We start from the raw sequence: 16,404 nt of genomic DNA, 5'->3' as shown, positions 1-16,404 counted from the left end.
CTGGCTGAGCCACCCAGGTGCCCCCCTTTTTTGCTTTTTTTTTGTGAAGAAAGAATTTTATTTTATTTTATTTTATTTTATTTTATTTTATTTTATTTTATTTTATTAATGTCTATTGATTTTTGAGAGGGAGACAGAGCACAAGTTGGGGAGGGGCAGAGAGAGAGGGAGACACAGAATCCAAACCAGGCTCCAGACCCTGAGCCATCAGCACAGAGCCCAACACAGGGCTTAAACCCACAAGCTGTGAGATCATGACATGAGCTGAAGTCGGACACCCAACTGACTGAGCCACCCAGGCACCCCTTGAAGAAAGAATTTTAAAAGAAGCAAAGGAAGGAAAAGAAATGTTACATATTAGGTAATACTAATGAGAATTATAGCTGGCTTCTTACAAAAAAAAATAAAGGCAAAAGACAATAAAACAGCATCTTTAAAGTATGGAAAGAACAAATAGTTAAGCTAGAGTACTATGTTTAGTGAAAATATCCTCCAAGCCAAAGGCAAAAGAAAGATAAATAAAAGTAGAGACAATTCGTTTTTAGCACACCTGCACTATAAGAATGCTAAAAGAAATTATTCAGGCTGAAAGTAAATGATATCAGCTGGAAGGATAGCATCTTCAGAAAGGAGTGAATGGCATGAGAAAGGATAAATATGTAGGTAAATGTAAAGACCTTTTCACTACTTATCTATGTATCTACAATAATACATTTCTTTAAACAATGTTTGACTGTTGAAAACAAAGAATAACAGTATTTAGTGGGTTTTATGGAATGTGTAGAAGTAAAATATGACAGCAAGCATACAAGGGATAGGAGTGGGAAATGAAACATACTGTTGTAAGGTATTACTTCATGACATAGTATGGTAGTATTGAAGGTTGACAGCACTAAGTTAAAAATGAATATTGTGACCTCCAGAGCTATCACTGAAAAAATACATGAACATGTAAAACTAAAAATTTTTAATAAGAGATGAAATTCTAAAGCCACATCTATTTGTCCAAAGAAGACAGGAAGGAGACACACACACACACACACACACACACACACACACACACACACAGATGGGTCAAACAGAAAAGAAGTACCAAGGTGGTAGTACCAACTATATCAACAATTCCATAAAATGTAAACAGATTCTATTCTTCAATTAAAAGTAAGAGATTATCAGGCAATTTTAAAAATGATGTTTAGGGGCGCCTGGGTGGCGCAGTCGGTTAAGCCTCCGACTTCATCCAGGTCACGATCTCGCGGTCCAGGAGTTCGAGCCCCGCGTCAGGCTCTGGGCTGATGGCTCGGAGCCTGGAGCCTGTTTCTGATTCTGTGTCTCCCTCTCTCTCTGCCCCTCACCCGTTCATGCTCTGCCTCTCTCTGTCCCAAAAATAAATAAACGTTGAAAAAAAAATTAAAAAAAAAATAAAAAAATAAAAATGATGTTTAGAAGAAGCACCATAATATGATGACACAGACAGGTTGAAAATACAAGGCTGAAGGGGCGCCTGGGTGGCGCAGTCGGTTAAGCATCCGACTTCAGCCAGGTCACGATCTCGCACTCCGTGAGTTCGAGCCCCGCGTCAGGCTCTGGGCTGATGGCTCGGAGCCTGGAGCCTGTTTCCGATTCTGTGTCTCCCTCTCTCTCTGCCCCTCCCCCGTTCATGCTCTGTCTCTCTCTGTCCCAAAAATAAATAAAAAAAAAAACGTTGAAAAAAGAAAATACAAGGCTGGAAAAAGATATGCTATGCAAACAGCATTAGAAAGCTGCAGGGACTACAATATTATTAGATAAAGTCAGCTGTAAGAAAAAGAGTATAAAGAGACATAAAGAGACCAAATTAAAAAAATTAATTAAAATGGGTCAACTTATCAAAAAGACATAAACATTCTAAGTTTGTATGCATCCACTTCCAAACTTTAGAACACACAAAACAGGGGGTCCTGAGTGGCTCAGTTGGTTAAGTGTCTGACTTCAGCTCAGGTCATGATCTCACAGCTCGTGAGTTCGAGCCCCACATTGGGCTCTGTGCTGACAGCTGAGAGTCTGGAACCTGCTTTGGATTCTGTATCTCCCTCTCTTTCTTCCCCTCCCCTGCTCACACTCTGTGTGTGTGTCTCTCTCTCTCAAAAATAAGTAGACATTAATTTTTTTTTAATTTGACAGAACTAAAGAAAAAAATAGAAACAATTTCTGTTTCATGAATAGAACACATAGACAAAAATAAAGTCCAGTAAGCATAGAGAAAATTTGAACAATTCTATCAACAAACTTTACGTAATAAACATGAAACATTATAACCAACCACTTGCATGCTTTTCGAATGCACATCAGTCATATGCCGGGTCATAAATCAAATCTCAGTATATTTAATAGTATTGAAATTCTTTAACCATAATGGTGTTGTTAGAAATTATTAACAATAAGATGTCTAGAAAATACTGGTGTGTTTGGAAATTAAGCAACACCCTTATAAATAACCCATGGATCAAAGAGGAAATCTCAAGGGAAATTAAAACATATTTTGAAGTGAAATAAAATAAAAACATAGCAAATCGTGGGATGCAGCAGAAGTAGTGCTTTTGGTGGAATATATAGTTTTGGATGCATGTATTCATACACAAGAAAGCTCCAAAATAAGTTGCATAATTTTCCATCTTCAGAAGCTAGTAAAAGAAACACAAATTAAATCCAAACATAAGTAGGAGAAAGAATCAACGAATCCAATTCTATCATCTTTCAGATAGAGGAACTAATGCCCAAAATTATCAAATAATCCTCCTGAGGTCACACAAGTCATCAGGAGTGGGACCCAAACTTTTAAAAATCCATTTCCTCCAGATGATCTGCCTCTTCTCATACTTCAGCATTTCTGTTTTTCCGTGTTTACTTCCCATGTGATTTAAAACTTCTTCCTTTAAAGGACCTTATTTCTTATAATGAACAGCAGACTCATCCAACCACTTTGGGAGATGAGGAAACTGGGCTTTCTTTTAGCAGTTGAGGTTATGACCAAGTTCACAGGTTCATTTTTGCTGAGGATCTGTCACCCTCCTATGTTCTGAAATAGAAGTCTTGCTACAGGCCTTAAAACCAGGGTCCATATAGGGAAAGCTTCATGTCTTTCATTTCTCCTGATTTCATTTGTGATAAGGCCACTAGTGATCTAGAATGGACAGCATGAGCCTTTCCTTCCTTTTCAGACTCAAAACCTAAAACAGCATCCTAAGCTGTAATTGGAAAATCCACGGGCCCAGCACTCATTCACCTTTCTGCTGAGGGAAGCCCCCTGATTTTCCTTCAAATTATCCCCCAGACCCACTTAGAATCCACAATATTCATGTGGCGTTAGTTTTAACTCATCTCTGGCAGGTTACTCAGTCTGACCTATCTGAGCATTTTTTTCTACATTTAGAAATGTGAAAGTGTAAGCTTTCAGCCTTTATGGGCTATATGTGGAAAGATTTTACCTGTAGTGACACTGACGAGAAAGATGAGCCAATGGAAAAAGAGAGAAAGACACTGGTACTTGATAACACAGCTAATACTCTAAATAAGCATATATATTTCTTTTTATTTTTAAACTGTTTTTTTTTTTATATTGGATTAAAAACAGTCACAGTCGGGGCGCCTGGGTGGCGCAGTCGGCTAAGCGTCCGACTTCAGCCAGGTCACGATCTCGCGGTCCGTGAGTTCGAGCCCCGCGTCGGGCTCTGGGCTGATGGCTCGGAGCCTGGAGCCTGTTTCCGATTCTGTGTCTCCCTCTCTCTCTGCCCTTCCCCCGTTCATGCTCTGTCTCTCTCTGTCCCAAAAATAAATAAACGTTGAAAAAAAAATTAAAAAAAAAAACAAACAGTCACAGTCAAGTAAACGTGTCCCAGCTGATAAGGAGCCCAAAATGGATGATGTCTTAGAGACATGTAAACTTCTAAACACTACCATTGAACGAGCTCTATGCCAAGGCTCATGAGTGTCCCACCCAAACCCCAGCGGAGTGGGCCTGTGTTTCACACTGGATGTGAGGTCAGCCAGTGAGCTGGATTAACAGAATTCTTGCTCTCACAGATTTGATTTAGAACACTCAAAAAGAGATGAGATGGTCGGTGTTACTGACTGAATGTTTGTGTGCCCTCAAAATTTGTAATTTTGACCCTACCCCAACAATGTGATGGTTCTGAGAGGTGGGGCCTTTTGGAGGTAAATAGGGTTAGATGTGGTCATGAGGGCAGATCCTTCACAAATGCGATTAGTGCCCATATAAGAATCACGAGAGAGCTTGCTTCTCTTCTTTCTTTCCACCATTTTTAGGATACAATAAGAGGTTATTCATCAGCTATCTGCAAACCAGGAGAGGGTTCTCACCAGACTTCACCACGTGGCCCTCTGATCTTGGATTTCCTGCCTCCTAAACTGCAAGAGATAAATTCCTATTGTTTTTAAGCTGCTCAGTCTTTGGTGCTTTTTCATAGTAGCCCTAACTAAGATTTTTGGCAGCAGGAACTGAAATTTAAATTATTAGTTTTTTTATTGTTTGTTTTTTAAACATGAGGGTATGAGTTAGATTTAGTCCTCTGAGGTAAAATGAGGGAGCAAGAGTCATCGTAACTCTATGTTAGGAAGCAGTTGAATCCATAAGGAAACAGAGCTCATGAAATATAGAAAAGATATTCAGAGAAGCGGGGAGGAATAGGGCAAGTCAAGAGTGAGAGATGAGCCAGAAATGAGCAAAAATGATAGAAGAATTTGTGGTCCATGAGATACAGAGAGAGATGGGGAGAGAAATAAGGTCTGAGATGAAACTAAGTGTCTTTCAAATTCCATTTTTTGCCAGACCTAGTTGTCTCCAGTAGTTTTTGTTTGGGATTCTGGTGGTGGCTAAGAACACTGGCTTTCTGTAGTCCTGTATTTCCATCTTAGTTCTTGCGCCTACTAGCCCTGTAATTTTGAGCTAGTTATTTAATTAACTAATAGACCACTTCCTTGCCTGTTAAATGGGATAATGATGGTACCAGCTTCAGTGGATTGTTGCAAAGATAAACTAATCCATGGTAAGGGTCTTAGCATAGTAATTGGCACATGGTAAATACTCAATAAATGGTAGCTGTTTTCATTCATACTATTATTTTTAAATTATTCATTCAAGTATATGTTGAGATTCTAACATTGACAGTCATCTACACCCTGGGGATGCAGTGGTGAATGAAAACAAAACCCTGTTCCATGGAAGTTAAAACAAAGCAAAGCATCTACTTACTTGTTACTTACATGTTATCTTTCCTGTCTTATTATTCCCCCAAATAGTCTTATGATAGTTCACTCCTCACCTTACTTGGATTGTTTTAGTTAAGACTCTGTTCCTTTTATTAAAAAAATATATAACCCAAACTAGCAGCCTGGGAAAGTGGAGTTGATAAGAACCTAGGGACATGCCTCTGGATCTAAAATGTCTCCTTTTGAAATTTTTCTCAAATTCTCCATGCCCTAATTTGCTCACATGGGAAATAAGAAAACTACATGAAAAATAAAACAGACCATGGGGATTTTTTGACCTCATTGGAAGGAAAATACTAGTTAGAGTCACGAAATTATAGTTATTTGCCCTTAACACTATCTGTGTTGTTTTTATCCTCTACGATTGAAATATCCAAGGCACACACATTTAAGAAAATTTGTGTAGTGTAATAATGGAGCTCAGAGTTCAAAAATATCATATTTCTTAATAACCTTGATTAAGAAGTCAGATATGCAAGGGTTGACATAAGTGGAGAAAACAGCCCAAGTGAGGCATGTAGACAGAGAAATCTGATTCTTCTTGTACTCGAAATTTGTTACCTTCCTGTCCTTATTTTTGATGAGCTGATCAAAATCCAAAGTTGTGTTTCTGCCAGATCAGTCATTGAAAAATTGTGACTCAGGGATCTCAATATCGAAGAGTTGTGCTTATTGTGACCTGTTGTCTTATACTCCATTTCATTAACTTACGTCTGAAAAGAATGAGAAATCAACAGCAAAGTCTAGACTCAATTTCGGCATCAGTCATAATTGTGGAAAATAATATGCCTGACTGCCCTTGTTTCAACTATGCATCATCCAAGCCTAGTAATGGGCATGTCAGATGCCTAGTTCAGTAAATAGAGGGCAGGTGCTGGTACTTAAAGGGAGCAGACAATACCCCAAACTCAATAAATTACAGAATGCCTTTTTCCAGTGGAGATGAGCATCAGACATGGGATTAAAAGAATTCATTTTGATTCTTGAGGCTGCCATTTGCTATTTTGGGTTGTGGACAAGTCACATTACCTGCTCAGTGTCTATTCCTCCCCTGTAGATTGAGGGATGGCACCTATTAGTTGTGGGGTTCAGCATAAAAATGAGAATGTAAACATGTCTGGAAAACAATAATTCTGTAGTGAGTATATGTTGAATGAAATAAGTAATAAATGGATTGCAAAACACTATAAAAAAGGAAAGATATTTGAAACAGCTGAGTAATTTCCATAAGAGACTTCAAAAATAGTTTTTAAAACAATGTATATTACAGCCATGGTGTTAATTGCTTATTGGGCTTTATGCAAATTCCCTAACCACTGTGCCTCAATTTCCCATGTGAACAATAGATTAAAATGACAGACCCGAAAGCACCTGGTGGCTCAGTTGGTTAGGCGTCCAACTTTGGCTCAGGTCATGATCTCACGGTTTGTGGGTTGGATCCCCACGTCGGGCTCTGTGCTGATAGCTTGGAGCCTGAAGGCTGCTTCAGATTCTGTGTCTCCCTCTCCCTTTGCCCCTCCCCCACACACGCTCTGTCTCTGTCTCTCAAAATATAAATAATAAAAAAATATAAAAAATAACAGACCTTAGTCACATTATATATGTGTAGGACCACACACACACACACATTATACCCATATGAGTGCTAAATATCATTTAAAATTCTTATATTCAATCATTCACTCAGCCATTCAACAAATATTTATTTAACTTCTACTACTTGTCCAGCGCTGTGCTAGCCACAAAGAACCACGGAAGATAAAGCAAACAACAAAACCCAATGTTTTCCCCTCGTGGCATTTACACTGTAGTGTATTTGAACAACCATGTATATTTGTAGACCATGTGGTGGCTGACAACTAGGGAAGTACATGGGCTGTATTCAGTGGCATCAGGAGCCCTTGACTTACTACATGTATTACTAACAGAGTCCCATGAACCCAAACCTTTCAGTGCTCTGGCTTTTCTAGGTAAGGGTTAAAACCATCATCAAAGACTAGCAGTCTCCTTGAGCTCAGCAGTCTGCTGTGAATGAGAGTCAGAAGTGACATCTGTCACCGCAGATGACACTGGCTGTCAGAAACAATTGCATCTTTAAGAAAGGATGAAGAAAATTCTCCCTCATGTTCCCAAGCGAGTGTGCCAGGTGTAATTGTTATGCAAGAGGGGACTTTTCAAATCAGCAGCTAGAGCCAAGCTCAGAACAGCCTGGAAAGCAGCAGTCTCATCCATCAGGTGGCTGGCAATTTTCTCTTCTGGAAGAATGTATATTCTTCCCCAGTGAGGGAATGCACTTTATTTGTATCCAGGAGTGCACAGATCTTTCTAAAGAAAAGGTGTATATGTAGAATTTTGTTGTTTTGCCTGCCTACAATTTATCAACCCCCATAATTAATAAAAGTACTCCAACTGTCTCTAGGAAATCACTCTCCCCTATGCTGTGGGGGATGATATGTGGGGGAGCAGGGCACAGAACGAACTCCTGAAGCACCCTATTCTCTTAACCTGAGTGATTGGTTGAGAAATGGGAACATAGTATAGGCTAAGCCAATGTGTTAAATCAAACTTATTCTAGCATTTTACTTTTAAAACAAAAAAAAAATAAGAAGGCATTCCAGGTCTGAATTTGAAACTGAATATAAGACTGGACCCACTTGCAGCCATCTTGTCACCCCATTAGAAGAATGCATATAAGGAAGGAGCCTACAGAGAGCAAAGAGTTTCCAAGAGAAGTAGAGAAAGAACCTGGATCCCAGGGAAATAGTTTTCAGAATGGAGCCTAAAGCAGAACAAATCTTTTTTTTTCTTTTTTTAATGAATTTGAATTGAATTTTTTGTTACTTGCATTTACGAAAATTATAATGGGTACAGATAGTACATACGTAGTCACTAGTAGGGCAAGTACTTGGGGTTATAGGATGGTTTGAATTGCTTTATCCATCCTCTTTTTTTTTAATTAAAAATTTTAAAGTTTATTTATCTATTTTGAGAGAGAGAGTGAGCAGGGGAGAGGCAGAGAGAGAGGGAGAGGGAAAGAATCCCATGCAGACTCCATGCTGTCAGCACAGAGCCCAATGTGGTGCCTGAACTCCCGAACCGTGAGATCATGACCTGAGCCGAAACCAAGTATTGGATGCCTAACCAACTGAGCCACCCACGAACCCCTTATCCATCCTCTTTTTACACCAATCATCAATTAGGGGGCAGCTGAATTTGTACCCAGAGTTGTAATATTCCACGGCCCAGGTGCATAACTATTCTGTTAGACTTGACTTCCTATCAACTAATATTGTGAGTCATCCCACCCAAGGACATTTGAATTTTAGAAGACACTTGATTAAGATTTACATACCCCAAAGGGATGCATTCTTTTAACAGTATTTGTCAGATGATTGAAATGTCTTTCCTTCCTCTCTCCTTATTGTTTATTGTTAAAATATATTGGAAAAAATAATAAGAGAAACATTATAGAATAGTTTCCCAAATTGTGCTATAATCAGAATCTCTACCTTCTTCTAGCAAAATACAGTAAAACCTTGGATTGTGAGTAACTTGTTCTGTGAGTGTTTCACAAGATGAGCAAACAGTTCTAATTAATTTTGACTTGATAAACGATGTCTTGCAATAGGAGTAGTACGTGACACTGAATGTCACATGATCAAAACTGAGTCAATAGGTCTCTCTCTCTCTGTCTCTCTGTCTCTCTGTCTCTTTTCCTCTCTCTCTGGGATTGTGGGTGATCGTCTCCCATGCTCGGATGCTCAGTCTCAGGCCGTGATGTTTTACAGAAATCAGTGACTTTTCCGAACGTTGGAAGGTGCCCACAACTGGCACTATTGTATTTTTTGTCACTTAAAGCACCTGTGGACAGTCCTTTGCTTTAAGCATAAGCTTAGGAATGCTTTGCTTCATTCTAGGTCGTTGGATAGGTTCCTTGTTAAAGTTACAGGAAAAGAAAAAGATTCCATTGAACCAACAGACAGCAGTGATTCTGTTAGTGATTGTGTAAGTCGTCCTACACGATAACCCTCCTCTCTTGTCACCATCACACCAGCCATGAAGGTTTTTAAAGGCAAGTGTAGGTTAATGTGTTTATTTTTCTTTATATTTTGTCTTTTCTTGGTGGCTTTGTATTATATTACAGTATTGTAATCATTTTTATATGAATATTTTTGGGTTGTGGAACGAATCATCTGAGTTTCCCTTGTTTCTTATGGGGTAATTCGCTTTGATATACAAATGCTTTGGATTACAAACATGTTTCCAGAATGAATTATGCTCGCAAACCAAGGTTTTACTGTATTTACAAAAAGGTTGCATTTCTGGCATATGGTTTCGGAATGTTACTAGTAAGTGACCGTTAGCCTCTAGTTTAATGTGTATAAGTCCTTTCAAGACAGGTAGTGCTGAAATATGAAGGGGTTGTAGAAATCCCTGACTGTACTTGGACATGATTGGAGCCTTTTATCTTTAGGCCACAGTCAAGCAACCAATCAACCAGCGTCTTCTTATTACCCACAATGGGTATAGAATTCCAAATTGTTTAAACACATAGGGCTTTGAAGTTAGACAGACCTCTGCTCAAATACCAGCTCAGAAGACTAATAATAGTGGAAGTTTGGACAAGTTAATTAACCGTCCAAAACCTCAATGTCCACATCAGTAAAATGGGCATAATCATAATGCCTATTTCATAGTGCTGTTGGGAAGATTAAATGAGACAATATAATTAAAGAGCTCTGGAACATAAGAAGAGCTCAATCAAATTTAGCCATTATTAAAACTATACAGATCATGCTTAAACCCTTCAAGGAGTCCCAAGTTACCAGAAGCATGCATTTCATTGTGTTTGGTTCTGTAGAAGAGTCAGGAAGGCTATAAGAACTGACTTGCGTGGTCCATTTGGTGTGAATCTGAGATTGAACTTTTTCTTCCAACTCAGAGATCTTTCTCTGCATGGAGCAGCTCATTAGCAGGGCTCAGCTCCAGTCAGGGAAGGGCCAGCCTCTTCCAATGTTTGGAGTATGATAAATACCAATACATGATTCTAAACAATAGTGGTGCAGCTATGAATATATACATACATTAACGATTCACAGTGTACTTCAGGCAATGAGATCCAGTAATGGGGCATTAACTCAAGGTTGAACGATGAGTCTTTCCTTTAATCTTGTCACTGTGCCTTCAAAACTACATGATAACCTTATGTGTACAAAATCATAAATGACTAAACTTTAGACTTTCATGAATATGAAATCTAGATATAATGGCTCTCTCCCACTCCCGAAATCCATTTCTCGGACCCAACCCATGCTAGTCTGTATCACTAGAAATGGAATTTATGTGTAAAGGAAAAATATTGTAACATCATCAATCAATCATTTATCAGCCAACTATATAAAGCCACTCATCATATTTTTTCTTTCCTTTAAAATATGTTATGCAATATTTGAAGTATAGCGCAAGTTATAAAATATACTATGAGGAAAACTGTGTACTCATTTCTCCAAGAAACAAAATATCACTAATGTAGTCGAAGACATCTTTCATTACATTTTCTTAAAACAAGTCTAACTGAACTGTAGAAGAACAGAAGGTGTATTACTGTGGGCATTTCATTCAGTCCCTCATAATTACATAATCCATAGAGAGCACATCTTCATATGAAGGTAACAAAGGTTTTTGTCCACCACTCTGAGGCCAGAAGGCTTCCTGGGTCTGCAAACTACAACCCTTTTCTCCAGACTCCCCTCTCTTTCCTGGGGCTTAATAACACCTTGAGCCTCCTTCCACCCACACCATAGAACTGCTGCCTTGAAACACTGCAGTGAGAAGTATTGATCCAATCGCAATCTCTCAAGCCAAGGCATATCCTAGTGGGACCTGGCTGAAATGGCAGATCATCAAACACTAGGACTGAACTAGAATTTAGGTGCCGTCCAGATCTGAGCTTTCTCTGTAAATCCCCTAAACCCCCTTCTGACTTTTCAAAAAGCCTAGTGTATAAGCTACTACTACAAAAACAACTTTGGCCTGGGAGATTAACCTGAAAAAGCATATTTTAGAGCTGGATTAACCATGATCCCCATCTCTGGCTTTTAGGAATGAATATAAGTCATTAGGTATTGAAGTTGCTTGACACCTCCTTACTCTCACTCATCCTTTTTGTCTTGGCTAGAGGATGAGAAAGGAGTACAGACCTAGGATTCAGGGTGAGTGTTTAAATTAGTATAAATGTAGTGATGTTTGGGATGCCACTGGGTTCTGGTCTTTAGGTCCTGATGGGTGGACGACCATATTTACTGAGAACCCACCATATTTACTGAGAAGCACACTTAGTGCTACCCGATGTATCAAAAGAAATGGAAAACTTTGTTAATCTTTTTTTTTTTTAACCACCGAGTTTGCAGCCTATTCAGATGGCTTTTGAAAGTGTGCAATATCTGTTAAATCACTTTATAAACTCAACACCTCCATGCCAATGCAAGGGATTTTCATTGTTATCAAAACAGTTTTCATTGATTTCTGTGTGGCAAATCATTTTTGATCCTTCAATGTAAATGTCCTGTAAACAACAAAAAGTAGGACAGTGATCAGATTTGTGAGCCCTGGGGAAGCCAGTTCCATATAAACCTATCTTTTGGCATATAAATTTCCATAAAGACAACCTCAAATACGATGATTAAGTGTGCCTATGCCTTGCTGAAAGTCCCTAAACCCAACACACACAGTTAAGAGAGATTGTAAATCTTCTATAAAGATTTGCCTACTAATTAGTTTCTTTTTAGTAAACAACTCGTTCTTGTAAAGGTGCTTGAGATGATAATACATCATTAGCACGAGGTATGAGGTATTAGCATTAGCATCAGGTAGTAGCCCCTTCAATTTGACACTTGCTTTTTAACATGTACTATGTCCCTTTCTGAGTGCTAGGCACCACAGGGGATGCAGCTATAAAAAAAAAAAGACATTCCTCAAAGTCAGATAAGTTGCACTCTAATTGTTACACCCCGAATCAAGAATGCAAAACAGCACGATTCAGAAAGAGATATCCTGAACTCTACTAGAGATTCAAACAATAGAGCTTGTTGAGAGCTTGGGAAAAACAAAAGCCAACAACAACAACAAAGGAATTTAAGTTCATTTACGTGACATAAACTTTGCAGGCTGTGGAGGATAATGACAGGTGAGGAGAAAAGGAAAAGGCATTACAATTAGAATAAACAACTTGAACAAGATATAGAGATTTGAAGTGTGGGATACTTGTAGGGAAAAAGCAAGTACTCCATTTTAATTACACCACAAGATATCCCCTGGGAAGAGATGGAAAATGACGGCAACATCAAGAAAACACAACAGTAATAGAATAATATTGACAGTGACCACAATAACTAACATTTATTGGGCTGGCCACTGTCTTGAGTTCTTTCTTTTTAATAATCATAGAATATGTGAGGAAGTCAGCATGTCTTTACATGATTTAGATGCATCCTTTCTTGGTGTCAATTTGTTAATAGGAATCAATAGACTAAAAAAATACATACATTTAGAACCACTAGCTCCATATAAAGAAATTTATTCTAAGGGAATATAAGTGCACATTAAGTGCAAAGAGATGGATGTGCAAGAATGCTTATTGCAGCACTTGTTTATAAAATCACAGATTTCGAATCACAATTGCACACCTGTAGGCAATTGAGAAATAACCGTGGGGATATTATCCAGGCACTAAAAATTGTAAAGAATATGCATTGAACTTCAAAGAACTTTCAAGCCGTATGATAGAATGAAAACAGAAGATTTGTTGACCAGTTGGTATGGGATAATCCCAAATTGTAAAACACTTATATTTTCTTTTTCCTTTTTTTTTAAATTTACATCCAAGTCAGTTAGCATATAGTGCAACAATGATTTCAGGAGTAGATTCCTCAATGCTCCTTACCCATTTAGCCCAACCCCCTTCCCACAACCCCTTCAGTAACACTCTGTTTGTTCTCCATATTTAAGAGTCTCTTCTGTTTTGTCCCCAACCTGTTTTTATATTATTTTTGCTTCCATTTCCTTGTGTTCATCTGTTCTGTCTCTTAAAGTACTCATATGAGTGAAGTCATATGATATTTGTCTTTCTCTGACTAATTTCGCTTAGCATAATACTCTCTAGTTCTGTCACGTAGTTGCAAATGGTACGATTTCATTCTTTTTGATTGCCGAGTAACACTCCATTGTATATATATACCACATCTGCTTTATCCATTCATCCATTGATGGACATTTGAGCTCTTTCCATACTTTAGCTACTGTTGATAGTGCTGCTGTAAACACTGGGGTGCGTGTGCCCCTTCGGAACAGCATACCTGTATCCCTTGGTAGTAGTGTAAGCAGGCTTTTTGAGGAAACTCCATACTGTTTTCCAGAGTGGCTGTACCAGGGGTTTGCATTCCCACCAGCAGTGCAAAAGAGATCCTCTTTCTCCGCATCCTCACCAACATCTGTTGTTGCCTGAGTTGTTAATGTTAGCCATTCTGACAGGTGTGAAGTGGTATCTCAGTGTGGATTTGATTTGTATTTCTCTGATGGTGAGTGAGGTTGAGCATTTTTTCACTGGTGTTTACCCATCTGGATGTCTTCTTTGGAGAATTGTCTATTCATGTCTTTTGCCCATGTCTTCACTGGATTATTTGTTCTTTCGGTGTTGAGTTTGATAAGTTCTTTATAGATTTTAGATACTAACCCTTTATCTGATATGTCTTTTGCAAATATCTTCTCCTATTCCATCAGTTGCCTTTTAGTTTTGCTGATTGTTTCCTTTGCTGTGCAGAAGCTTTTTATTTTGATGAGATCCCAGTAGTTCATTTTTGCTTTTGTTTCCCTTGCCTCCAGAGATGTGTTGAGTAAGAAGGTCAAAGAGGTTTTTGCCTGCTTTCTCCTCGAGGATTTTGATGGCTAACTTTCTTAATTTTAGGTCTTTCACCCATTTTGAGTTTATTTTTGTGTATGGTGTAAGGAAGTGATCCAGGTTCATTTTTCTGCATGTAGCTGTCCAGTTTTCCCAGCACCACTTGCTGAAGAGACTGTCTTTATTCCATTGGATATTCTTTTCTGCTTTGTCAAAGCTTAGTTGGTCAGACATTTGAAAACACTTACATTTTCTATTTGTGTATTAATAAATTTGTTTTTAAAGTCCAGAGGGATCTAAACAAAATCCCTAAAACAATTTTATGTGGATATTTTGTCTAAGTTAGATATTTTATTCATCTTTATTTTCTCCTTTTTTCTATCATAATCATGCATCATTTTATAAGATAACATAAAATAAGCAGATAGATCCCACTCTATATGTTTTTCTGGAATCATTGGTAGCTTATCTAAATGATCTCAGGGCTTCAGTGGAAGTTTCAGTCTTCATCAGAGAGCAAAGGAGACTTTTATCTTAATAGCAGGCAATATCAATCCGTAGATTGGGTCAATCACATCATTTTACATTCTTGAAATTCTGTAGATTCTATAGCAGGTGATGCAAAATTTGATGAGTTGGGAAATAGTCACCAAATAATTTAGATGGGATATTAGATCTGGGAAGGGTTTTGAAGGATGATAGGAGAACCAAAAGACTTTTGATTGAGTAGAAAACTGGAAACCACAGAAAATAAAATATGGAAAGACCTGAAGATGGGCACTGTTTCAAATGGATTATTTTCATCTCATTCTTACCATGACTGGATGAACTAGACACTGTTATACCAATTTTATTATTTGTTTATTTTTAATGTTTATTTAATTTAATTTTTTAATGTTTATTTATTTAATTTTGAGAGAGAGAGAGCAAGCAAAGGAGGGGCAGAGAGAGAAGGGGACAGAATCCCAAACAGGCTCCTCGCATTAGTTCAGACCCCAACGTGGGGCTCAAACTGATGAAACCTGAGAGCATAACCCTAGCTGAAATCAAGAGTCAGAAGCTCTTGATTTTAGGTGTCCCTCTGTTATACCAATTTTATAGATTAAAAACTGAAGCCCAGATTCTATAACTTTCCAAAGATTACCCAGTAAGCAGTGGAACTTGCATATAAGATAAACAGGTAGAAATGATGAAAAACAGATTTCAGCTCAGCATAGGGAAGAACAAGTATGAAATACTTGTATGTAGTGAGCTCCAGACATTTGGAGGCAAGCAAGTACAGCTCAGATACCTATTAAGCAATGATTCAGAGGAGACACTACCACTGCTCTTGGTTATACTATTGGAACATAGAGTCCCTCACAATCCTGAGAATTCTGTCATTTGGCCTTCTTGCCAAAAATGAAATTAGATCTCTTCCTAACATCCAGACAAAAAGAGTTCAGAAACTCCCTTAGGGGCCTGAGATTCTAATAATTGACAAAAGAACATTTTCTACATGTTTCCCCTTTAGTCCTGCTACTATAATGCCCTTTCTTTCTTTTCTTCCTTCCTTCCTTCCATTCTTTCTTTCTTTCTTTCTTTCTTTCTTTCTTTCTTTCTTTCCTTTTTACTCTCCTTATTGTCCCTTGTCCAAATTGCCTTATTCTACATCTGCTTCCCTTCCTTCCCTCCCACTGTTCTGTCTGATGCTCTATAAGAGACACATCGTAGGCTGACTCCATTTTCCCTCTTCAGTACTCTTTTTAGATACTTTCAATCAATATGCAGCAGCAAAGATGCAGGAAGCAGCACACAATGGGAGAAATAATGTCATAAAATACTGTTAGAACAGCATTCAGAGCTATTTTGTTCACAGAACTCAAAGCCACATTCTGTTATTTTATCTCAGCCAGTGTCCTGGAAGTCATTCCGCATTAGAGCAGGAATAGTGATCAAGGCCTGCTGTGATCTTACAGTTAAAAAAAAGACAAAAGATAACTGGGAGCAATAAGGATGCACAGTGACACAAAACCTTCTCTCATATCTTCTCTATTGAAACAAGAGTTTAGGGTGGTTCTGGCTCCATTCACCCATTCATTCATTTCTTCATCATGTCCCAACTGACCATCTTTCATCCAAGTAACAGATTCCAAGTAAGAGTTGGAAGAACAAAGCTGAACAGAGAGGTTGTAGGAGTAAAATGGTCCCTAGCAATAAATTAATGGATAAATTTATTTAACATATATAAATTTATTTAT

Source organism: Prionailurus viverrinus, chromosome A2, assembly GCF_022837055.1.
Source record: "Prionailurus viverrinus isolate Anna chromosome A2, UM_Priviv_1.0, whole genome shotgun sequence".
Taxonomy (NCBI): Eukaryota; Metazoa; Chordata; class Mammalia; order Carnivora; family Felidae; genus Prionailurus; species Prionailurus viverrinus.
Note: the sequence above shows the minus strand (reverse complement) of the source record.